General features: G+C 36.7%; 1 long non-coding RNA gene across 1 annotated transcript in view; it reads left to right on the top strand.

Annotated features, from left to right (window-relative positions):
• Window positions 1-26,224, top strand: part of LOC134797458 (uncharacterized) — a 482,950-nt gene that overhangs the window by 288,265 nt on the left and 168,461 nt on the right. Inside the window, exon 2 of the long non-coding RNA XR_010145083.1 lies at window positions 4,441-4,567. This is a non-coding gene — a long non-coding RNA (uncharacterized LOC134797458). The remainder of the gene's footprint in view (window positions 1-4,440; window positions 4,568-26,224) is intronic.

Raw genomic sequence — 26,224 nt, 5'->3', positions numbered from 1 at the left:
ACGGAGGTGACAGAGGTTAATAGAACTTTAGTTCAACTTTACACCCAAATACATCTAAGTTTCAAATTAATAATCATAGTTCAACCGTAAATAACTTTAATGAGACGAAACTGCAGTAATTATTTCAGTGTATTGTTCGTGCAGCACATTAATTTAGTTTAAAGCCTCTGTTGGGCCGAGAGTAATTTAATATACAAATTATGAGGGGCCGACAAACATACAGGGCATTGCTATTGTGACGAGGAGCGGCGAACGCACAGGTAAACAATCCTACTTAATATTATAGGTATTAAGTTAATGTGAAAGTAATTCTCGGCTCGATTCGGGAAATGAATTAAAGATCGACCGACTCGATCGACATATTGACGTTCCACTGCAAAAGGTACCTTATGGCGGCCGACGCCGCGATTCGGGAAATGAATTAGAGATTCACTAGATATGAAATAGTGAAGATATGTGACGTTCTACGAAAACGGTACCTTATAACGGCCGGCGCTTACGTCGCAATAATATTGGAGCGGCGTTAATAATAGCGTAAGCGCCAACCGCCATAAGGTACCTTTACCCGTGGGACGTCACATATCGTATCTAGTTAATCTCTAATTCATTTCCCGAATCGCGTCGTCTTTCTGTCTCTTACCTGTAAAGTGGTGAAAGTTACAGAAAACCGTAGCCAAATAACACTAGACCCTACTCATACTCATAGTGTTGTGTTCCTGCCGGTGAGTAAGGTTGCCAGAGCTCAATGAGGGTGCGATGTGTTATGGTCGGCAACGCGGATGTAACACCTCTAGAATTGCAGGCGCCCATTCCATAGGCTACGGAGACTGCTTACCATTAGTCGGGCCGTATGTTTGTTTGCCACCGACGTAGTATAAAATAAAATAAAAAGTTTTAGTCAGTGTCAAGTCTCCTCAGTCTCCACTACAATTACTTAAATACTGGATGTTATGATAATACAACGGACCTCATCCGTTGCTCTGGCTTACGTTGGACTCATCCCCGCCAGCATAATGCTGTTTGAAAATTAAAGGAATATTAGTCAAGGGACGAGTCGTAAGGTTTGCATCTCTAAGTACACGAGAGATGGATAGAGGGCTACTGTTTATTTATTTAATCTTTATTGCACGAAGAAAATACAATCGTACAAAAAGCGGACTTAATGCTATGAGGCATTCTCTAACAGTCAACCTGCCAGCTGTTATAGTTTAACATTAAATATGTTTAAAACACTATGGGGTACTTTACGAACCATGGCGTAAAGTGCTACAAGAAATTCTAGAAATTATATAAAATGGAACTATGCGGACATGGCAACACCAGTTGTCACGTCAATCTCACGTTTGTATAGATGATGTAAACATGATTCTTATTTTATTTTTGTGTTGAATCACTTATTTTTCGTTGTTTCGTTGTTGTTTCATCTTAAACGTGTTTTATAAGACGGTTGACCAAAATTTTAAAATGGCGGATTGTGATCTGAATTAAAGATTTTTGTAAAGTATCGACGACTTAAGATCCTACTTTTTTTCAAATCGGTTTAAAACAGGTCAAATACTGTTGTCATCGCGTGGTAGAATCCGTTAGGGTAGGTAGTTAAAATGCTCCCAGGTGTAAACACCGGAATTGCGTCGTCGTTGCCCGGAATGCTACTATTTGCCAGTGCCACTACACTTGAGGACAAATTAAAGGAATTGTGCTGTTTCAAGCATAAACATAACAGCCGTAACATCTGTTGTTAGATAAGTCAGTCAATTGTTTACTGTATTCTTGCACTAAATTACAAATTCATAGAGTCGGACCAAGCTAACTCTTCATTTGTAATGACAAAGTGCGGCCATGTCATAATTAATGTAAAATATCAGCGATAATGACGATTAAAATAAAGAAGCGCTGGTGGCCTAGCGGTAAGAGCGTGCGACTTTCAATCCGGAGGTCGCGGGTTTTTCGGAACTTATGTACGAAATATCATTTGATATTTTCCAGTTGCTTTTCGGTGAAGCAAAACATCGTGAGGAAACCGGACTAATCCCAATAAGGCCTAGTTTTCCCTCTGGGTTGGAAGGTCAGATGGCAGTCGCTTTCGTAAAAACTAGTGCCTACGTCAATTCTTGGGGTTAGTTGTCAAGCGGGCCCCAGGCTCCCGTGAGCCGTGGCAAAATGCCGGGACAACGCGAGGAAGAAGAAGAAGAATGACGATTAAAATGACACTCCCTCACATTGTTCTGTTAAAATCGATGAAAAGTTAGCTTAGATGGACTTTAATGTTCTTTATTGTCTTGAAAACTTACAAAATGTCGAAATATTTAAGCCCATAGTTGATTACTAGATAATATATTATTAATAAGTCCACAGTTTCTACTTTTCTGTACTTATCTTGCAATAAAGTCAAAAAGAAATATAGAATGCGGTTAAAATTAAATCATTTGATCACATTATAATAATACATTTTCCACGCGGTCGGACACCAATCGCATTAGGCTATAAATTGATTAATCAACCATATTAAATAAACACCGATAAGTAATCGAAAATTATTTACTTATGGGTTTCCCCTCGAGGAAATTTATGGGGTGAAGTAACATTACAATTCGTTTGAAAATTTAGGTCAATATTAATTTATAATGTCTGTTAAGGTATATATTTTTAATCTAATGGGATTTTATGGGTAAGTACCTCCTTCATAAGTTTAGTAAACTACTTACCTACATATAATGATCGACTAATTTCCTATTTCCTCATCGACAGTTGTATTCATTCGTATATTTCAACTGATTTCTGATTGAACTAAAAATACTAATTTCGGATGCGGGTTCAAGTCCTGCCGGAAGCGTAAATTTTTCAATTTTTTCGTTTCATATAAAATTTTGAACAAAAAATGTAATTTAACTTCTAATAGTAGATTTATTTATATTTTAACTCTGTATTTACATAAAAGATATAAAGGTACAGAGATAAACTAAACTAAATACGGTAATAAACTAAAAATAACAAGCTTAATAACAGATTGTATCAAGGATGCTGGCGGTATTTCGTCGTTGTATCGCAATGCCGCAATCTCGCATGTTTCCTATTTTCTTCTCCATCTGCCATCAATAAAACATATGTCACAAAAAAAGCTTTTAGCTAATTGCGTCCTTTATTGAGGGCATAGACATCCAACTGTAGATTTCGCGTTAGGACTATTAATATAAGTATTAAGTCTTGACGGCTGCTATCGGTTTTGTGGGGTCCCTACCTAGCCCTTTGAACGCGCGGCGCGTCATCGTTCACCTCTGTGGCTATAACCACCAATTTGGCACTGATATAAACGCTATCGAGAACGTAGCTTACTTTCTATGCATCTCGCTCGTACTCGCTTATTAGTGCGAGCGAGATGTATAGAAAGTAAATTACGTAGACGTTGGCGTATATGTCAGTTTTGACACTGTCAGTGACTCATGGCACGGGTACTCGTCGAAATGCCGCGTGAGTTAGTTGAAGTTTTTGGGCTAAAATTTAGAACTCCCATACAAGTGATATAAGCTCCATTTCATCCAGTATACGGAACTATTTTTCAGACAATATTTTGATTATTTTTTTGTTAACTTATTTCACTTACAATTATTTCAATTATACATTTTATATTTGTTTTAATTATTTTTTTGTTATTTCAATTGACAAATATATATTATATATTTGCACGCTTGCATGCAAACACGGGCTATTGAGAATAAAATAACGTCACTAAGATATTTTTTAGACGACCTGTTTGGCCTAGTGGGTAATGATCCTGCTGTGAAGCCTATGGTCCTAGGTTCAATTCCTGGTAAGGGCATTTATTCGTGTGATGAGCACGGATATTTGTTCCTGAGTCATGGGTGTTTTCTATGTATTTAGGTATTTATAAATATTTCTATATTATCTATATACAGTGGATTTCGGATATAACGACGATGAAGGGACCACCGAAATTTCGTCGTTATATCCGGAAGTAGTTATAGGCAAAGGTAAAAAGATAAAGATATATATGTATAAATTTAAATCCGAAACGTGTGTACCATCTCTCACACTGTTCACTGTGCATCGGTGGACCTTATTACAAAAGGCATAAGGTCCAGTTAGGAGTATTGCTGTTTGTACGTTTCGAACGAGTGAATCTAAATAGTCAATATCTACCTATAAACAAAAGGTCACCACGTTTGCTAACCATCTGTCGATGTAAACAAAAGATAAGAAAGTAAAGCTCTATTGTCCTTTGACGACCGACTCCGGTCGCAATATCTGCATGGGATTTCTAAGAACTTGTTACAAATGGTTCATTAAAAACCGTCGCAACACCCGAATTCGGCGCTACACCCGAAGTCGCTATATCCACATGAGTCTTGTACTAAAATATGCTTTAAATTCATGGGACTTGGATTTTACGTCGCTATAGCCGAATGGTCGCTACAACCAAAGTCGTAATAAATGAAATCCACTGTATATCGTGGTCTAAGTACCCACAACACAAGCTTTATTGAGCTTACCGTGGGACTTAGTCAATTTGTGTAATAATGTCCTATAATATTTATTTATATCTTTTGATGTCAAATGTAAGTTCGCGGGAGGAGCCTCATTTACATATACATTTACAAAATCAGTACAAAAGCGTCAATGTAGTGCCTGTGCGATATTTTGATGCACTATTGAGTGAGCGTGATCTCGCAGACAGGGGCGAATGTGACAATCATTTGACAGGGAAGATTTACGGCAAGGGTCGTGTACTTGGTATTGTTTTTCAGATAACGTGCGAGGACGACTGAGGAAAAGGTTTAATGTATTTTCTTTTGTCATTTCTGTTATTAGATGGTTGTAAGTAGGAAGAAAAAAATGGCATATTTGTAGATGGATGTGATATTTTCTATGATTTTTATTGGGGTTTTTATGATTGCGATATGTGAAATATTATTTGATATGTCTATTTGTAAAAAGTCACTGTCAAGGATTTTCAATGTCACTGTGACAAGGTGCGAAATGGCTCAGAAATCAATCCATTGTCTGTATCTAGAACAAAAGCACATTAGCGCCTTGTATCTACATGGCTAGTTTATACTCGTACTTACATATAAACTAGCTTGTAAACTACAAATACACATCCCCTTACTATTATCTTTATACGTTACTTATATACCAACTAACCTTTACTAACCTACACGTCCCTTGACAATTTAAATAAATTAAAAAACCCCATCTCCACCGGAAATTACAATCATTTTTCCCCATTCTCCCCATTTGGCGCCACTGTCTACGCGTAACTGAGAAAAAGTATGGAATATTTTAGTTCCATTTTTTGCCGTTTGTTTTTTAAGTTGGTGTACAGTTAGTTTGTCCGCCAATGCATTCGGTAACGTTCGGGAATCACGCGAAGCCTCTGTGTAATTATTTTTGGGCTGCTTCCGCATTTGAGGTGTGTTGGGGTCAATTAAAAAATAATCCATTTGAAAATCATATTTTTCCCGGACCGATACGACCTTCAAACATTACGGCAACGCAATTGCAACTAGTCCTCGGAACCGGTTTTCTTGTAAAACCCGAAATAGCCCAATATTGTTTGAAATTATTTTAAAACGCTCTTTACGTAAGACTGAATTATGTATTTAGTTAACAACTTCGTATTATTAGATTGTTCCATTAAAAATTAAATAATAAATCAAAGAACGAACAAGAACGTAATAATACCGGTATTTTTTGTATTTGAAGATAAAACCGGTTCCGAGCCTAGTTTGCAACCCCTCTGGTGTTTTATTACCAGGCGATTTCACTAGTAGTTTGCCTCCTAAATATTAAACAAGCTGCCAGATAGGTAAGTTTAAGGACGTAAATCTCAACACATTTCGGAAAATGACATCTAATATCAACGCCATCAACGGCAGCTTAACAATTGTTATTACAGCTTAACTGAGTTTTCTAATTAATCTAAAACTATATCGAAACATTTTTAGACTTGATATTATATTAAATATTATGCATTTCTAAGAGGATCATTTTGTTTTATAAATACTATTATACCTACTATACTATTACTATTATTGTTACTTTATGATTTTATGAAACTATTAAGGTGATAATAATTGAATTAGAAATATTTTTTCCTAATGTGTGTAGGTATACCAACAATGTAGGGTTTGGTGGATTAGATTATAAGCTACAAGAATTGCAAACTATTATGTAAACTAAACACAGCACACAATAAAAATATTTTACTTCACGTTTTACTATGAACATGGTACTTACACTCCACTCACCTAAACAATGTCGAAATTACCCCAAAGCACCTTAATAAGCTTTCTGTTATAATTTCAAGCGTGTTCAACCTTCGTTACAAAAAAGCATTATGTCAGCACGAGATTGTTATGAAGATGAGCCTTTCTGGCCTAGGCCGGAAATGTTGTTTTGTTGGCGTTTTGCGTGGTTTCAAAAGCTATGAGTCAGGGACTTTGTGTTTGCGTTTTGCGCGATTGGACCACTGGGTTATTGTTGTTTGTCAGTCTATTTCGAAAAGGGGCACGTAGTAGCGGCTGGTACACTCGTGGATCTAAACCAAATATAAATATGTGCATTAAAATCGCCTATAGTACCTGCATTACTGCCTTAACTTAATACAGTATGTAGACTATGTAGTAGGTAATATCTCAATCTAAATCTCATCTAATATCTAAATATACTTAATATACTTTCAATTGACATCAATTTCTTCACAGTCTACTATGCTAGGTACTATTCTGTCAGTTTGCTCTTAACTGTAATACGGTCGAAGATATAATTTATGACCCATTTCGTACCTTGTCACGGCAACAATCAATATGAAAGTCGCCAGAGACCTCATACTATTATCACTGTGACAAGGTGCAAAATGGATCCGAAATTAAAATCCTTAACTGTATCTAACGTCAATTTGAAAATCATTGGCAGTTGACAACTTCGAAATCCACAAATCGGTCTGGCACCGCGCCTTAATACCAATTTGACTACGGCCGTAACCAGATCCCGTCAGCTCCAATACTCCGTGACGGGATTTAGTTTAGGGCCCCGACCGGGTGTCGAATCTTGTTACCGGGCAATCGAATAAGCCGTGGGGCATGGGGGGCTAATAGATTCAGGCTCACTACATACCTAATACCTAATCTAACGGCATGGTTCCTATGCATGTGCTGTTATGTTTACAGGGCATTTTACAATTATTATTAGCGACCCGCTTTGCACTGGTTAACAAATTATACACCTAAACCTGAGAATCACTCTATTGATAGGTGAAAACCGCATTAAAATCCGTTCAATAGCTTTTGAGTTTATCGCGAACATACAAACACACAAACAGAATGACGCAGCGGGGGACTTTGTTTTATAAGGTGATAGTGATTTGTTTTTTTCTGCCGTGAAAACTAGTTTTAACTGGAATTTTCAAGCCAAAACTAATTTTCGAAGTGCCTTGGTAAGAGAGGCGATGAAACTATATAGTTGTGACTATAGAAAACGCGTTATCGCTTTAAAAGTAAGACGGGTTTTTACGGTAACATTTACATGTCACTTTTCAAATAATATTTAAGTTTATTAACCACTTGAATTGTTAATTATGTAGTGTGTCTCGTTCATATTATGTTATGCGACTGAGCTACACAGTAGGTAAATTATATGAAATCGCACAATAAAAAAGATCTATTTCCTAAAATTCAGATACTCCTGTCCTGTTCTACTTGATAGTTACGATATAACCGATACTTTCCCAACGCAGGTATTCCTTTTAAATCAAACCCGCATTTTGCAACATAATTATAGTTGCAACATAGTATAGATCCGTTTGGGCGGTATCATAGTTTCGCAAACGGTAATAAAATGTAACCGCTGTCGGTTACAGACTACCGTGTGTAGTGGAAAAACGATGTGGTTAGGTATAGTTTTATGTGGTAAGAACTTCAATATATGCATATGCAAACCAACACAGCAATAGATCATAAGCTGAAATAACTATTAAATTAAAAGTTAAAAAAAACCCCTACGCTATAATATGACAACAAAATCCATTTGATGCCAAAAATACTTTACCTCATTTTGGAAAAGAGCTGATTCTCTTCACACTGCTGGATCGATTTCTATGAAGCATAGCTAAGAACCATCGTAAGAAAATTCGCTTTTACGTAAAAAAAACCGCATCGAAATCGGCCAATCCGTTGGAGACCTACGATGCCGCAGACAGACAGGCAGACAGACATTGACGTGAAACATATTAACACCCTTCGTTTTGCGTCAGGGGTTAATTAAAAATAGATGTCATATACGAAAGAAGTGACCAAGGCTTCAAGTACTCAGGCCAGCGTATTTAGAGTTGGCCAAAGGGCGCCGTAAGCTTTTAAAAGGTTGCATAATATATTTGAGAAAATTCGCTCTTACCGCCGTGCAGGGTGGCCGAGGGATTGAGGCATCTGTAGCGAATGCAGAAGACGCTGGTTCGGTCCCAGTCCTGGGCGCTGGAGTCATTGGTTAATTTTTCATTCGTATTAGTAGTGTTTTAAAATACAAATCAAAATATTTTCATAAAATAATTATATTGTTTCCTAGTAACAAAAATAGATCGCCTTCCACCCTAAGGTACCTATACCGATCCTTATAGAGTCTGTAGGTGCAGAAGGAGAAAACTCGTAGAATGTATTATAGGTACACCATACATTTCACAACTCTTCTCTTTCCTCTCTACTCTATATAATTATATCGATCCTTTATTTTTCCTTAAAAATGTTTTAGGTACCTACATCAAACGGTCTTTGAGAAAAACGCATTTAACCAATTTGCAAGACCGAAGTGATCTCATAAGAGTTCTGCGAACAGTTTTGTGCGGAGCTCTAAAAACCATGTCCTTAATCTTAATAAACAAAGAAAGTAAATGGGAAGCGCGTAACAACGGCCTTTGTCCCGGGATTTGGGTTAATTGTGTTCCCATTCAGCTTTTCCACCTGCGTCGTATTACCCTCTGCGGCCCCGTTTACACGGTACGGGGTTCTTGTCTGGGGTAAGTTCTAGGCGACAAACTCGAACTGTGTAAAGGTACCGTTCGAATTCAGACTGCATTAGCCCTGCTGTAGTATTGCGGCGTGACATTGCTGTCGACTGCCTTGCTGCTGCAAATGTCGAAAATCCGGGCAGCAACATCGATTCAGAGTTTGAGCGACAAGGTAACAGACAGAGTTAAATATTTACGCACGGTGATAGTCAAACCCTATTGACAATTCGTTGAAAATGTGTCAATGAAAATTGGAAGAAACAGTCATAACAAGTACTCTTTTAAAATAAGAAATACTCATTGCTGGTATATAAAAAAATGATCATGAATTATTCTTAGAATAAATTTAAAAGTGAAAATATTACTGTCTTGGGTGAGACTTGAACTCACGGCCTCTGGGCATGGCATGGGTGGATGTATCTGGGCAGACGTTTCTGCTTGTTAAAAATTAAAATGAATTATAATGTTTTTCATCTCAGATTGTGACTGTACTATTTCACAAATCCACACGGGATTGTTATGCCATTTAGGGTTCTTGCTAAATTGGAAATTCTATAGCGTAAGTATTGAACAACCAATTTAGCTAGGACCCTAAATGGCGCAACAATCGCGGAGCGTGATGGTACGAAAATGTTATAAACAAAAATATAAATAAAAACATCTCATGTTATTTACAATGCAGATTTTATTATTAAATTTTCTTCACGATTCTATAGATTGTAATAAAATCACAATGCCATAAAGCACCTGTCAATAAAAACAGAATTGTAACAAACCGGAAAGGGAAATACAATTCCTGGGGGATAAAGATGGCCGACAAACCGCCGCGTCAACAGCCACCTGCAAACTTGGTTACGTACATCGATGTCAGAAGTCGTGGAAGGAGCATAAAAAATGAGCATAAAAAACCTACTCGTATACCTACTATAAATTCTCTCTTTTTTGAACATCTCGTTTCGCTCGTGTCACAGAATATGTAATTTTAAACGTAAAGGTACGGCTGGGATTCTGACTAGGTATACACTGTCGATGTGGCCCGGCATCGATTTTGCGGCAGCAATGCAGTAGGCAGCAGTCACGCTGCAATACTGCAGCAGTAATGTTGGTATAGTCCGAATCCGAGCGGTACCTTAAATCATTGTCAAGGGAGGTGACAACAGGGTGTCATCTATTGGGCATTAGCATGTCAAGCACTAGGAAGAATCGTGGGCATAAACGGGTAACCCTTGCTTTTGCAATTATGATTATTTTCCGTCACCTTCTGTCGATCACAATAGACTAGAAATAAAATCTGGATAAGACCTCGAGTAGTTCATTTGGTAAGTATAGAAGACATGAGAAATTTGATTTTATTTTTTCTGAATAAAGTGCAAAGTGACTTGAGATTGGTTGCTATTCGTCTTTCCAACTATTATCACAGTTTAAGTGTAGTGTGTGTTCTATGCCTCACCCACACACAAGCATAGCCTTAACATAATTATATAAGTGCATGTACGTGTTATTTATGTATAGTGTTATTTGCATTATCATTTCTTATTTTACATTTCTTTTCTTTTATTAAGTAATAAAAATAAGTGACATTATGTAATATTAGCTATTGCTTTCATGGAAAACACACACACTACATAAGGCCATTGTCATTTCGTACCTACTATGTGCCGTACTAGGTTACTAAATACTTTTCGAACATGTTTTGTCCTTCTTTATTTAGGAAAAAATGATTTGTAAATATTTTGGGGATGAGTTTATTTAACGTAAGGTTTTGCTTCATACCTAGTTCTCTCCTCAGTCTTATTAAACGAATCCCTTCTATTTCTCCTATATCTGTGTAGATATGTCATTTGATCAAATTCACCGCCCCGGGCGCCGAGTCAGGCCACCGAATAATCTCAAAATGGCGCCGCCCCGCAGGTACATCATCGGTGGGAGGCATTGAAGGAAAATATATAGACGAAGCTTTTTTTGACATTTGACTTCGAAAAACGTAAAAACGAATATAATGGAGAATGACTGACATCTGACACTTATCACGGACAGTTATCTCTTCTTGAGTATTACCGCACACACAATTTCCCGCTACAAAAATAAAGTTGTGATTGCTCACTCAAAGTTTTGATTGGCTAAAATAAAATTCTCAACTGTACTACTGCGCGCAAATCGCAAACGTCAAATTTTGTAATGCCGCGCTAGAGGTTTAACACATAAAATGTTATTTTAGCAAATCAAAACGTTTATAGTCTGTATCTTTAGGTATTTAAATAAAAGTAAACAAACTCTAGCCTCAAATGGCTTCTTAAGCCAGTTGAGGGTAGATGAAAACAATACATGATCAAATAATGTAAGTTAAAGTCAGGTCGTTCAGTGATCCAGGTGGTTTTGTATTTGGTTGGTTAACCATAAATGTGATAACTACCCGAAAATGTACAAATTATTTGTTTACTTTTATTTAAATACCTAAAGATACAGAGTATAGTGATCAATAACAACTTTATCAATAGCGGAAAATATCACCTTTAGAGACTGTTGGACTGTCAATATCAGGACAATTATTTTACAGAACAAAGCAGCCTTAAACGAATTCCTTCCCTTTGGCTCGCGTTGGCACATTATCTGGCATCTCAGAAGACGGCACTTTCGGCAAATTACAATTTAGAGCTAACCCACCGACGCTGCGTATAAATTAACAAGGTGGCCGACGAAACCGCTTCCTCATACAAAAGTGTTCATAATTTAAAAATAAATAATTATTTTACTCGTCGCGTCTACCAACTGCCGTAGGAAAACAGGTGACATTCGAATGTTACTGCAGCGGCGTTAATGTCCCTCTGCATCTGTCAATTTCTCTGTCAAAAGTACTCATAAATACCTACCATTCGACTGTTATTTTTTGTAGTTTCACACTTGACATAGTGATCGTTGTCACCATTTTAGCGATTGGTGACGAGCTGCACAACCCGCCGCCAATATTCCTCTCCGTTGGCTGCCTTCCTGGAATCCTGGCACATTCGTGTGCCAACCCATCCACTGATTTGACCTGGTCCGTCCATCTCATTAGTGGTATCGGTCTTGGGTTCTTCGGGTATAGGTGCACCACATATTTCAAACTAAAGTGACACACCTGTGAACAATAGTTATTGAGTTATTATATTTTAAGTATTGCGTTTATCACACAAGGATATATGTATAATAAAGCTGTTTAGCCCTTGGTGTATTCATAAGAGAGCTGTAGACTTAATATCTGTGTAGGCATATCGTGGTTGCTTGGTTATTAGTAGTTGTGCCTAACAAAAAATATAATTTTCAATTATAAATTCTACAGTCACCGAAGCATGGTTGTTAAAATATTTCTTACTTATTTATTGCAAGCTTGTAATATATTCAGAAAGTAGAATAACAGATATTTGCCAAGAAATTGATTTATGTTATGGCTTTTTTTAATAGCGTCTGTGCACTGTGCACTGTTAGTACTTAATAAAAAATAATTATGTACTTATTCGTATGAAAAGAAAGTATCTTATTTAAACCTCATTGCAATAAAATTAAATGACGTGTGAATGACCATATAGTGAATAAATATGTAATTAACAGTGATTTATGTTTATAACTGTATGCTTTTTCTCCCTAGAGAGTCGTACGTTATTATAATAATATATATTATATAAAATAAAAAAGTAACATCGAGGGAAGCCTTAGGACTTAGGTGTCTTAATTTCAAATTTTCCTTCAGTTCTTGACAGTAGTGACAAAACCTACCCAAACAATGTAAAGTAATATATACGCATAACCATGTCTAGTAATTACCTGCTTTGCAGTGAATTGTAGTGATATTCTTGGAAAACTTGGATTTCATTTTCATTAGTCAATATAACTACAAAATTCAACATTTAAGTATATTTTCATTGGATAAGGCGATAAGTTCTTATTAAAACTAAAATCTTTTGTATTTTTCTCTACAAAAAAATCATATTTTTATCCCTATTATTTGTATGGCCGCCGGTATCCAGCAAGCTCCTAAAACGGCAGATTAGAGAGCCTTTCGGCAGCACTCAGGGAAATAAGTCCTTGAACTAAATTAAAGCCAGGAATCAATTTATCTCAATATCAGACTCGGCTGTACCTACTCGTAAAGGTACCGTCCGGATTCAAACGACACCGGCAGTAATGACTGCTGCAGTATTGCAGCGCGACATTACTGCCGACTGCATTGCTACGCAAATGTAAAAAAACTGGGCAGCATGGCAGCAACATCGATTGTTACACAATACTGCTGCTGTCGATAACATACTTGATAACCTGTCCAACAACATCGCCTAGGCAGCGAACTATTCGACTGGTTAGTTAGTTAGTTAGGTTAGGTAGTTATTAAATAACTTAATTAAGAATTAGCTTTAAGTTTTTTGGTTGGGAACTGAAAATCAGCGGTCTCGCTGAGTCCCATCCATTTTACTACACAGAAACTTCTAAATTGTGTTGGTAAATAAATATCTTTTTATTTATTTATTTATTACTGTAGGAAACGTCAAATTTCATACCTGTAAATTTCTCGCTGACCTTTTTGACGTTTGGTGCCTCAATGCAGTCGACTGCAGTACTGCAGTGTGACACTACTGCCGACTGCATTACTGCCGCAAATGTCAAAGAAGATGTTACTGTCCGGATTTTTAAAATTTGCGGCAGTACTGCAGGCACTGCAGTGAGCAGTAATGTCGCGCTACAATACTGCTGCAGTAATGCTGGTGTAATCTGAATGCGAACGGTACCTTAATTTAACGTTTCAGGCCTGACCTTGTAGTTGAGAATTCAATTTGTATTTTGCTTAATTGGTAGGAGGATTATATGTATGTATGTATGTATCCTGGTAAATTAATTCAGGGAGCACTTAGTCACACGAACCTTTAACTACAGAACTCTACCATACTCGTAATATACAGTGTGGAAAAATAAGTCGGGCCCTGGAGGGAAACTACTTTATTTTTAAAAAGAAACAAAACTGCATTCAAAGGTTTTTAAAAATTCGCTTGTCTCGACCGGGCATCGAACCGAGTAAAACTTCCAAAAAATAAACACTCGCTATTTTTTTCTAGTAGTCGATACAGTTAAATATTAATGATAACATTTCTCCAAGAAACATTAGGGCTTACACTCGTCTGTCGTACAAAATATCCATAAAATTTAATATTTAGTACTCAAGAATATTTTTAGACAAGCTAAATTAAAGAAAATAAGAAAAATCTTTGAATGCAGTTTTGTTTCATTTTAAAAATAAAGGAACGTCTCCTGTAAGTAAAATGAGCCAACTTAAGGATTTAAGGTAGTTTCCCTCCAGGGCCCGACTTATTTTTCCACACTGTATATTAAACTTACGGATACGTCTGGGAGGACACATCATCATCATCATTAAACTTACGAGAGTGACCTGTTTTAAAATAGTTTTAACCTAATTTATATTCGTTTGTAAATTATCATTGTGATTCTAACAGTTCTCATAAACAATTCATTCCATTTGAACGAGAATCAAATCTTTATATGTAAGCGTATAATTTAAATATAACAGTCATTCTTCGGAGGTCAACAAACAATGAGAGGACAAAATCAAGATGGCCGAAGGAAAAGAAAGCAATTTAGCGAATTAATTCTGTGACTTAAGACATTGAAGACCCGAGGAGGAAAACCACAGATTTACATCCCATAGATGCTCTGTGAAGAATTTTACGCCATTATTATGACCTGAGCAGCATCTTTATCTCTAGCATTTATGGACACCTATGTGGCTACCACCAGTATGACACTGACATAAGCGTTATATGCACCTCGCTCGTACTGACATATTATAGTTTTATGTAATTTATAAAATGTATTTTACTTTATCATAAAAAAATAGTACAAGCGAGATGTATAAAAAGTAAATTACGTAGACGTACGAGTATATGTCAGTTTTGACACTGTCATTGTCAGTGACTCATGGTACGTGTACTGCAACACCAGAGAAGACCGCTCTTTTCCTTAAGGTTTGGAGGTCGTTCGGTCCGGAAATACAGCGGGCGAAAGTTTATTCCACATCTTAGGAAGTTACTGGATTACACACAGTCGAGAACTGCCAACCATCTAAGTGGTGGACATGGAAATGTTGCCGCGTAGAACGATAGCGGAAAGAAGCGGTAGGAATTAATACGAATAATTCCTCGGAGCACCAGTGGCAGTGCGTCTATAAAAGCCGATTCCCACCGGCTTGCCTGTTTTTGGACGTTTCAGCAGAGTTGTAAAGGAAATATGTAAGCCAAATTAGCCCCGGCTTGCCTATGGATATGTTCGTTACAGTCCCCGTTATTCCGGGCTGAATATGAATATTCTTACTGCTTTATCTAGTGAGCAAAGATCTATGCCTCAAACAATATGGGCGCATTGTCTAGAAGATATAAGATAAGTCCATTGTCTGCGTTTTGATGAAATGTGTCGCCTGGACGGGACATTATTAAAATAGATTCTTTGTTGGAAACAAGATGGAACCTCATTGACTGCCTTTAGAAGATTAGTAAAGACTCTTGGGACAATTAATAGACATCGCATTATGAAGCGTTTTCCATGTCGCATACTGAGATGTTTTTTTAATCCCGGCAATATTTTGCGATGTGAATATATTGGTCACACTGAACAACTTTTACAATGAGACCAACCGCGAAATCGCGGAAAAAATTTGGCTCTCCCACAGAAAACATCAAGCCGATATGTATTGTATGAAACAGCCAATTTTTTTTGATAGTTTTTTGCTCGTGTAAAGTTACTTCTTTCAAACATTAGGACAAGGACATTACATGTAAAATTTACAAATAAAAAATGTAGGTAAGTACATACAAGTTTAAATAAAATGGCATAACATTACAATAGTTTCTATTTCCGTATATCCTAATTATTCACACGTTTTGTTTTCTCTTTTATTCCACCATACTAATTACCATAAAGTGTGACATACAGACACCGTTAATGAGCACACACACGTGTCGAATATCTATTCGCAGGACAAGGATTTTAGGGTTCCGTACCTGATGGGAGTTAAACGGAACCACGAGGCCATTTTTGTACATTTTGACATCAAAATGATATGATGAAGTGATAACAGAAATAGGTATATCTAAATGGTGTATTTTTGTTATCACTTGATCACGCCAATACTACAATGTCTGTCGGTGTCTGTCAAATTTATACATATATTACTGTGTATTTCTATTACCGCTATAACCACAAATACCGAAATAACTCAATAAATACGAGTATTACCTAAGGGAGGCTTTTAGGCAAGAAACGTCAATTTAGGTACCTTAGGTAGGAAGAAGATTAAAACATTGAAAAAAAAACCAAATCATAAAAACTGGTGAAAAAACAAATCATAAAAAAGTGTGAGTGGAACTTAAGGAATAATATTTAATTATTGGAAAAAGTGTATGATAGTACGGAACCCTCAGGGCGTAGAACTCGCGCAATAGTTTTTTCTACCGCCAAATTTATCTGCCATAGCGACATCCGATCTCAATAAACATATGGCACCACAAGTCGTAACAGCCATCGTAAACCCTGTTCAAATTTAGACTTTATCACGTGAGTGTACGGTAGAGATTCGAGTGTTTTCAATTGGTTCTTACGGCTGTTATGTTTTTTGTTGTTATCGGTGACCCAATTGTGGCGGAAGTTCATTAATTAGTGTTACCGGTTAATAATGAATAGGTAAACATTGTTATCAGGAGTTATTGTTATGTTACATATAAGGGGTAAACATGGGGACATAAGTTGCATTCATAGTTAGACAAAGGCAAACCCGGGAATCGGAATATTCAAAACATTTCACAAACACACAGGCGTACCTACGCAGACAATACATGTACAATATAATCTGGGGGCACGGCAGTGCCTCTGCCAAGTTGAGCAAAAGAATTAGGCACGGCCGTACCATCCATTTCTCGAAGCCATTCAAGCCATTTTCAACCTCCTATAATTTTGTGCTGGCTAAAGCTAGAATCCTGATTTTTCAGTGACATGTAGGGCATAATATTTCTTAGATACATTCTCAATAACATTAAATTTGAACTTGTAGTTTAAGAACTATTGCACGTCAAAGCTCCTTAATTTTGTTACTAACATACTCCCTCACTGACTGATCATCATAACATTTGAAACATTCGCGTTTTGAACACATATTAAATCACATTTACAGCCTTTTCATTTACACACATTTACAGCCTATCGCGAATTTATTTTATTACTTTAAGGTGAACATTAAAATTTCATAACATAGGTATTAGGTAATGAGTCATTACCTAATACCTATGTTATGAATGACCTATGTTAATGACCTATAACTTATATAACACTTATAATAATGTGATAGTTTGTTAGGTATGTTGAGGTATTTTATATGAAATCTATTTCAGTTAATACTAAACACATTTAAATTCAGCTTATTGAATAAACAGTTGAAAGAATGTTATTTGCATCCACACTATTGTTGGTAACAAGTGTTATGAGTCAGTTGTTCAAATAAAACTGTTAATAAACCACAGCCATATGTCGTAAACTTATGTGGTTAATGTTAATAAGTACTTCTTATACACACTTCTAGAACGTTGTTCCCGGTTAAAAATAATCATTATCTTTAATTTTGTATCAAACAGAAACCTCTGCAAACTATGCTTTTTTAACCTTAGAAACAAATTCAAAGTGGAAAAATTCACTGTCTTGGGTGGGACTTGAACCCACGACCACCAGGCCCCAATTTCACCACGGTGACAGGTGCGACAATTGTAAACTCACTGTTGCTGACGTCACAGGCATCCATGGGCTACGGTTACCACTTACCATCGGGCGGGCCGTATTCCTGTTTGCCACCATCATTGTATTATTTAAAAAAAACTGTATTATATCGGAAAAAAACAGATATTTCTTTTGCGAAGTTTCTGACAATTGTCAAGATTTAGAAGAATTGTAGGTAATTCTTGACAGGTAATGAGTTATATGTCGGAATTTCGTGACAATTGTAGTGTTTCTTGTGACAATTGTCATAAACTTAGCAAGAGAAATATCTGTTTTTTTCCGATATAATAAAGTTTTTTTTAATAATACAATGATGGTGGCAAACAGGAATACGGCCCGCCCGATGCTAAGCGGTAACCGTAGCCCATGGATGCCTGTGACGTCAGCAACAGTGATGTTTTACAATTGTCGCACCTGTCACCGTGGTGAAATTGGAGCCAGATCGCTAGCCCGGTGCTCTTCCATCTGAGCTACCAAGACCGTAATATTTCCGTAACAGCGAATATTTCCTCCATATATGAGCCTAAGGGAGGCCCTAGCGACATCTACCTAAGCTAATAGTCAGAGACTAAAATTTTACTTTTCACCCGAGTTATACACTCTACTTTTTATTTCGAATACGAGGAAAGTAAAATAAATGTGCATTTAAAAAAAATACTTACTTAAAGTAAAAAAAAAAAAAAAAATTTAAACTGTTTATTTCAGTAAAATATTAAGCTTAACTACTAATCTTAACTTTAAAATATTTTTTTAGTTAAGGAGTCTTATTTTAAATATTTATACATAATTAAATTATTTTTTTAGGTACATAATAGGTCTTATAGTTAATTAAGTGATTTCGGTAGACTGTCCTCTCATTTTAATTAGGTAATTAGGTATAGTCCATTCTTGAGGTTAGTTTCAATTAACAATTTAGGTAAATATATCTCTATTTATGGAATAGTTAATTATCAGAATGGAAATTGTACATCAAATCCCTTTAAAACAAAAAAAAATATTGCATATCGTAAAAAAGATAGAAAAAAACGTACCTACATATAAAGTACAGGGTGCCTAGCTAAAATGCCAATCGTTTTCGCTACGACAACGAAACGCTTTCTGTCTCTCTATCACTATTACACATATAGTGCGATAGGGAGACAGATAGCGTTTTGTTGTCGTAGCGCAAACGATTGGCATCTTGGCTAGGCACCCTGTGCTCTAGAGCAGAAACACAGACATTTGCGACCATTCGTTGATAAGATAACTGAACCTTATACCATTCTCCCTTACAAGTACAAAGCAAGTACCATCATAACCAACCACCCCGAATCATCCCTTCAAGTCGGCTTCACAAAGGGACTTATCAATTTGATCTGATAATAACCCAAACTAAACTAATAAGGAGCAGGGTAAGTTCGCCGATTAGCGAACTATGCGGACGGCAAATGACGGTACATGTACCCTATGGGTGCTTTGGGCTGAAGTTTGTATGGAGGTTTGCATGCGCAATTTAGTTATTATAATTAATTGTGATTATGTTTGGGTAGATTAAGAACAACATTTCATGAGTAACTAGATAACTAACTATACTTATTGTTAGTTTTCTCATTATAAATACTAACGGCCCGATTTGAACTTTAAGACACGTCAAATATTACGACAGGATACGGTATGTCAGTGTCAAAAGTGACGTTTCTTTAAACAAAAACGTCACTTTTAACACTGACATATTTAATCCATATCGTATCCTGTCGTAAATTTTGACGTAACTTAAAGTTCGAATCGGGCCGTAAGTCTTACAGTAAACTCAAGGTTTGTATTGTGGGTACCTACTCACACTAAGACATAATTAATGCACTATGTTTTTTTTCTGCACTATGCATTTAATTATACCAAATACTGACTTAAATACATAGTGCAGAGCATTCATCATTCGTCTCACTTGCATCTTTAAAGGCACTGTTCGTATTCAGACTACCAATATTACTGCTCCAGTATTGCAGCGCAACATTACTGCCGAGTCGCATTGCTGCTGCAAATATAAAAAAAAACAACGGGTTGCACTCCGGGAGTGCCGACAGAAGTGAAAACTCAATGACTAGTTAGTCCAAAATGTCTGCAGCACTATGTATAATTGACCCATCCTCCTTTCTGTTGAAAAACTTTAGTTCCGAAATTGCTGGTCAGTGAGCTTCTTTAAAATTCGAAATTCAAATTTGTAGCGTTGATTGTTTCAAATTCGAAAAGAAATTGTAAAGTTACCTTGCAGACCTCGCATCTAAATATATTTGGTCATGATATTTTGAGTTTTATTCACCAGTAATAGAGTTCACTTTTATTAGCGATTTCATCAAGATGTAGCTTTATTGAATTATATTTGAGTGATATAAAGTTAGAATGTAACTGTGAGATCCTCGTATTTCAACCCGTACAAGATTAGAACCTTTTTCATGTAATGTCATTGAGTTTTTCTTTATTGATTTAAATGCCATCTAAATGAGTGACCATATAAACTTTACGGTCACGTGATCGCCTTACGCTGTCTCGAGTTTATCATTTTTTCCCCACTAGCTAGTTTGTTAGTGCACGACACCTTGCACTTTGTGACTATGCGCTGAAACTTGGCACAGTTGATTCTTAGCTGGTCATGAGCAGATACAGACCGGGAGACCTCGAGAGCCACGTCTCATTTAGTGGGGGGGAGGGGGGAAGTTCGACGCCGCCGCGCTTCACTTGGAGCAACATTTCTCTAAAACTGTACCTATTAGGGCATGTGATATATCATTTTCGGTTAAATTAAGGATGAGGAATTTTTTTTTGGAACCAAAACAATGCACTTTCTAACAAAAAAAAAACATAAAGTAGAAAAGACAAAAAAACGTATCTTGGATTTTTTCATAATTACCATTTTTTTTTAAGTGTAGTAGAAATCTGAAAACAAAAAATATAGTTGTAAAGCTACACTTATTACGTTTAAGAAGAAATCTGAAACAGATTATTTACGTAAAAGATATTTTTTTGCTGTGGGCTACCGTTTACGAGTTATTTACGAAAAACAAGAAAAATAAACGATTGTAGAACAAATTATAAGTAACTTTCCCACATTCATAATATTTTGTATTGAGATCACTCTGACCCACGCTTAATACTATTTTTTATCTCCCATTTATCAACAGTTTTGTATATTAAACTATATATTTTCTTAAACGTAATAAGTGTAGCTTTACGACTGTATTTTTTGTTTTCAGATTCCTGCTACACTTTAAAAAAAATTGGTAATTATGAAAAAATCAAAAATACGTTTTTTAGTCTTTTCTACTTTATGTTTTTTTTTTGTTAGAAAGTGCATTGTTTTTGTTCCAAAACTAGATTCCTCATCCTTAATTTATCCGAAAATGATATATTACATTCCCTAATAGGTATAGTTTTAGAGAAATGTTGCTCCAAGTTAAGCGCGGCAGCGTCGAACTTTCCCCCTCCCCCCCTCACTAAATGAGAGGTGGCTCTCGACGGCTCCCGGTCTGTATCTGCTCAAGACCAGCTAAGAATCAACTGTGCCAAGTTTCAGCGCATAGTCTCAAAGTGCAAGGTCCCCATACAACGGTGTGCAGTAACAAAGCAGCTAGGTACACCTCAAAAAGTGCCCAGCGCCGCTAAAGAAGTTTTCACTTCAAAAATCTGGAGAGCAACATCGACTTCGACATTTGCAGCAGCATTGCAGTCGGCAGTAATATCACGCAGCAATAATGTGCAGTAAAGCAGCCGACTGCACTGTTGCAGCAAACGTCAAAAAGGTAATTTTATCGAGAAATAAAAAATATATAAATGATTTATTCAGTAACATAATAGCTTTACAATATGCAGGTTGGTCTCTCTTTTTAAGCATACAAGATACCTGTGTCAAGAGACACCGCTCTTCCTTACTGGTTTGCTAAGTAACAAAACAACAGTTAAAAGAAACAAAAATAAAACTAAAAAAACAAACACAAAACTAAAAATTAAAAAGAAATAAAGTTATAATAAATTTGACATCTGCGTTAGCAAATGCAGTCGGCAGTGATGTAGTGCGGCATTACTGCAGCAGTAATGACGGTGTAGTCCGAATCGGGACGGTACCTTAAACTTCAAGACCTATAGCTGTGTACACCGATCATCCCCGACATTAAGCCGCGCCTCCACTTAACATTTAAAGCGAGCGATATATCATCGCTTCCGACGCTGCTACATTTACTAGGGCTCGTGCCGTCGCGCACAGGAGTGGCCAAACGGAATCGGTGCGGATTACTGACGTACCGTCGAAAAGTCTTCATAATTTGTGAAATTTTCACGTGAATACATCAGAAACTTCTTTTTGTATAGGAATCGAAAGTTTCCACTTCCTAAATGAAACTTTCCTTTGTTCCCTGTGAAATTTTCTTGATATTTCCGAATACTTTTCAGGATAGTTTAGTGACTAAACTTGGTTATATAATTTATATATATGTTTGGTAAGAAAACTGTAATTTATCCAATAGGAATACTTCACATTGAAAACTTATTATTTATAAGATACCTAAGTATTAGTATTAGGTACCTATACCTTCTTTAAACGTAAATATGAATTCTTTTCGCATCAACTTGAAGGAAACGACATTTTTCAAAATGTTCTCAATGTAAATTTGTTGCAAAGGGTGCATTTGCAGATCACTTCGGGCCGCGTTTAGGCTTTGTAGTTTTCTACTGCTTATATTTTAAAAACAATTTACAAATTAAAATTTGAATCAACCTAAACAATACCAATCGGTTTATATCACACTTGTTATCATAATGTTTTTAAATGTTTAAAAGCCTAAGATGCTTTTTTGACGTGTTCATTTTAGAATCTTCGCGGATTTTACTGCATTAATTTTAAGGCCATTTTTCGTGTACCTAAGCGTAGTCTTAATTTTTAATAGGTATTTAAATCATACTTTTTGCTAAAATTAAATTTTCTATTCCACCAATCGGTATCACCGTACCGAGCTCGGCCCGACCCGCAACAAATGTAGTGGAAACTCTGATTTACGGAGTTGGGCGCAAAGTTCAGCGCGCCCTTTGCCAAATGCCGGATTGATTCAACTGGGTTACGTTACCTACGCTGTTACATTTAGTATTTACTTTCAATATTAAAGGCTATCCAAGTTTTAAAAACCTATTAAAAAAAACGAAGAACGTTTAAACTATTTTGTAATTCGGGTACAAAAAATATCTAATAATGCAAAATGTTAAATGTTCATATTTTTAAACGATTTTCTTAATTCAGATTTTGAAAACAGTCCTGTTTAGATACTGACAACGTAGGTGCCCGTGCACGTAGATAGGGGCCCACTGATTAACAGTCCGCCGGCCGGTATCGGCCTGTCAGTTGTTCGGAACTGTCAAAATTTTGTTCTAACTGACAGACCGATACCGTCCGGCGGACTGTTAATCAGTGGGCCCCTTAAAGGTGATGTTCGAACAGATGTAGTGCATAATTATTTTCCATCCTTTTATTCACGGAAACGTACGAAAGTGTTTTGCTGTTTCAGTCAGACTCGGTTCAAAAAGTATTGAGGTTGACTGAAGTAGCATGACAAATATGAACGTTTCCGAGAAAATACGATGGAAGCAATAGGGAATATTAGGCAAAGCTCTGCGTAGGTGGCACCTTTGTGGCACATACATTCTTTCATCCACCTTTCCTGATATTTGGAAGTTAGCAGTTGTAAACCCCTTGCCTAAAATAGCTAACCCATCTGTGATTAAGGACCTTAGGCCAATTAGCATACTACCATGTATGTCTAAAATAATGGAGAAAGTTGTCGGTGCTCAGTTAACCACCTACCTAGAAACCAACAACATTTTGCCGGATGTCCAATCGGGTTTTCGGAAAGGACGTAGCACTACAACCGCTTTACTTGATGTTTCTGACAACATTTTGGATGCTCAGGATAAAGGCATGTGCACTCTTTTAGTGCTCCTTGATTTCTCGAGGGCTTTCGATTGCTTAAATATAAATCTGCTATTATCTAAGTTAACCTACTATGGTTTTGACCAGAAAACTATAAAGTGGTTCCAAAGTTACCTCAGCAATCGGTCACAGATAGTTAAAGTGCGCCTTGGTGATGGTTCCTCCCTTTTTTCAGAAAAAGCAGAGCTTACTAGAGGAGTCCCTCAAGGATCGGTACTTGGCCCGCTCCTTTTTATACTTTATTCTGCTGATATTGTGTCTCACATTAAGCATTGCAAATACCACATATATGCAGACGACATACAGGTCTACATATCATGTAAGCCATCGGAAGTTAACACTGCTATAGAGAAACTCAATCAAGACCTCACGAGTATAGCAACCTGGGCTACAGAAAATTGCCTACTGCTTAACCCAAATAAAACAAAGTACCTTGTCTTTGGCAGCAAGCACCAACTGGCTGGTGTCAGTACTTCAGTAGATGTTATGTTAATGAATGAACCAATTGAGAGGGTGTATGAAGCGCGAAATCTGGGCCTTTTAATGGATTGTGGACTTCGATATGAAAAGCATACCGCAGAGGCTGTAAGAAGTTGCTTCTATAAGCTTAAGGTGCTATATAAAATTCGGCCATACCTAAGCGAAACCTTGCGCATTCAACTGATCGAGTCACTTGTACTATCAAAACTTAATTATATGGATGTTGTAACTGGGCCTAGGCTACTTGCTAAAACAAAAAGACTCATACAACGTGTTCAAAATGCCTGTGCTCGCTTCGGTTTTGATATTCCTTTGAGAGCCCACGTCACTCCGTTTCTTAATAGTCATAAGATCCTCAAAATGCAGCACCGTCGTAAACTTCATTTGGCTTGTTTGCTCTTCGGAGTTCTGAAGTATAAAACCCCTGCATATCTTTGTAACAAGTTATCTTGCATCACGCTCCGCGACCGCCGTAAATGTGGGATTCAATTGTTGACGCCACGCCACGCTTCGGCAGCTTTCCGGGGCAGCTATCGCTATACTGCCTCAAAATGTTGGAATAACGTGCCACCGCCAATGAGGAACCTGCAAAGTATTCATACTTTTAAAACGAAGCTTAAACAGTACATGCTTAGCCACCAACTTAGCCAGGAAACCTGCTTACACGATACAAGCTGCCTGTAGTTTCTGCTTTTACTTACCACTTAGATTACGTTTCCTCTGCATTGCCATAGCACATTACTTTTAAAAATGTTATTCTCGCCCTCTTGTGACTCTCTATATGTAGTTAAATCTATATGATCGATAAAATATTGCTTAAACTGCTTTTGTTCGTAACAAATCGACCTGTTTTATTTGTCATTTTAGTTTAGTTTGCGCAGCTGCCGCATGGCGCTAGATGTAATGTCAGGCGTAATGTACGGCCAAGATGAGTTTGACCTGATAATGTAACAGCTGTATTGTACGTAGTAAAACTATACATAGTAATTTATTGTAATGTATTCTTGACTAATTGCTATCTTTGTCTTTTGTATTCTTATTACTATCTTTGTATTTTGTATGTATTAATTTTGTTGTTAATTCTCTTGTTATTCATGTTACCTGTCGTGATTGTTTCACCGGATGGTCTTATCGGAAGATCAGCGCTGGAAGTCGCCAGCAACATGCTGAGGTGAGACCATTTCGTGGCACTTTCTCTTTTTTATGTTTCTCTGTTTAGTATAAGTTTTTATTTTGTGTTTGTGCTTACGAATAAAATTATTTCTATTCTATTCTATTCTATTCTATTCTATACAGTAAACAAACCACATTGACACATGGCCTACCGCGAAACAAGAAAATCGAAATTCCGTTATCTAATCTCTCTATCACTCTTGCATATTCGAGCGATAAAGAGGCAGATAACTAAATTTCAATTTTCGCATTTACCGGTAGGCCCTTGTTAACAAACCGCCTTGATGCATCAATGTCATATTTTATTGTCTGTGAAAACTTGTCAAAAAACAGTTTAAGACACAGTATGTATAAGTTAGTCTATGAATTTACTGAGTCGGTAGTGCTGCACTCTGGCGGCAGAACATTGCAGTAATATCCCCTATTATGAACTCATCTGTACTTATTCTTTATATTAAATGTTGCAGACTGCAGACCTTCACTAAAAAAAGGTTTTTTAAATCAAAATTATTATTTTTTAATTAAAATTTTCAACGACATCTACGCGAAAGTCACGGGTTTAAATAATAAGATATTCCGTATTTCCGTTTAAGCAATTTACATAATATATAAAGTAGGTAGATAATTAACAAGCTGACTTGAAATATCTCCCGCCCGAAAACAATTTATTTAATTCAGAAATTTCTGATTACTGTAACCCAGTTAAAGTTTATTACCTCATTATTCTTACTTAGCAGGGGAGTTGATCTTATTGCATACCGAGCTATGGCGAGAGTTTTAAGTCGTAGCTCAGTCAACAGACA

Source organism: Cydia splendana, chromosome 15, assembly GCF_910591565.1.
Source record: "Cydia splendana chromosome 15, ilCydSple1.2, whole genome shotgun sequence".
NCBI lineage: Eukaryota > Metazoa > Arthropoda > Insecta > Lepidoptera > Tortricidae > Cydia > Cydia splendana.
This window is presented reverse-complemented; position numbering and strand designations above follow the sequence as displayed.